At 36.4% G+C, this 533-nt stretch overlaps 1 pseudogene; it reads left to right on the forward strand.

Annotated features, from left to right (window-relative positions):
• Positions 1-236: 236 nt before the first annotated feature.
• LOC112312163 (small nucleolar RNA U3) lies at positions 237-331 on the forward strand (annotated as a pseudogene).
• Positions 332-533: the final 202 nt, after the last annotated feature.

Consider the following 533-nt stretch of genomic DNA (forward strand, 5'->3'; position numbering starts at 1 on the left):
CCTGACCCAGAAACATTAGAGGCCTTGTGTTCTAAATGATGAAGCCTATGATATTGGAGTTTTACCAGCCAAGTTCTTGCTCTGATCTACATTGGGTATTCAATGTGAATCACAAGTTAACATTTACTGCGTTAAGTCACTGAGATTTGGGGGTTACATTTTGTTTGTTTGGATTTTGTTAGCATGGCTGGACTATTCTTAACTAAAACACCTATTATTATAATTCATAACCTTTGAAGACTATACTTTCAAGGATCATTTCTATAGTTTGTTCATTCATAACCTTTGTTTTCATCAGCATGCTAGAAGTTTCTATGACATTAGTCATGGAATATGGCCACATCCAATAAAAGATCTGCTTAAATATGTTTTTACCTGACCATTTTTAATGGTTTAGCATGTTCTGTTCTACTTTCTATAACATATCTCCGTGGGGCCCTTGTTCTCCCTTGCCTCTTCCATCATTCTATTCAGATTATTATCAGCTCCAAAGTTGGCTGTTGTCTCCATCCACTGTGTCCACGATTTCTCAT

The sequence above is a fragment of the Desmodus rotundus genome, chromosome 7 (genome assembly GCF_022682495.2).
Source record: "Desmodus rotundus isolate HL8 chromosome 7, HLdesRot8A.1, whole genome shotgun sequence".
In the NCBI taxonomy this organism is placed as follows: domain Eukaryota; kingdom Metazoa; phylum Chordata; class Mammalia; order Chiroptera; family Phyllostomidae; genus Desmodus; species Desmodus rotundus.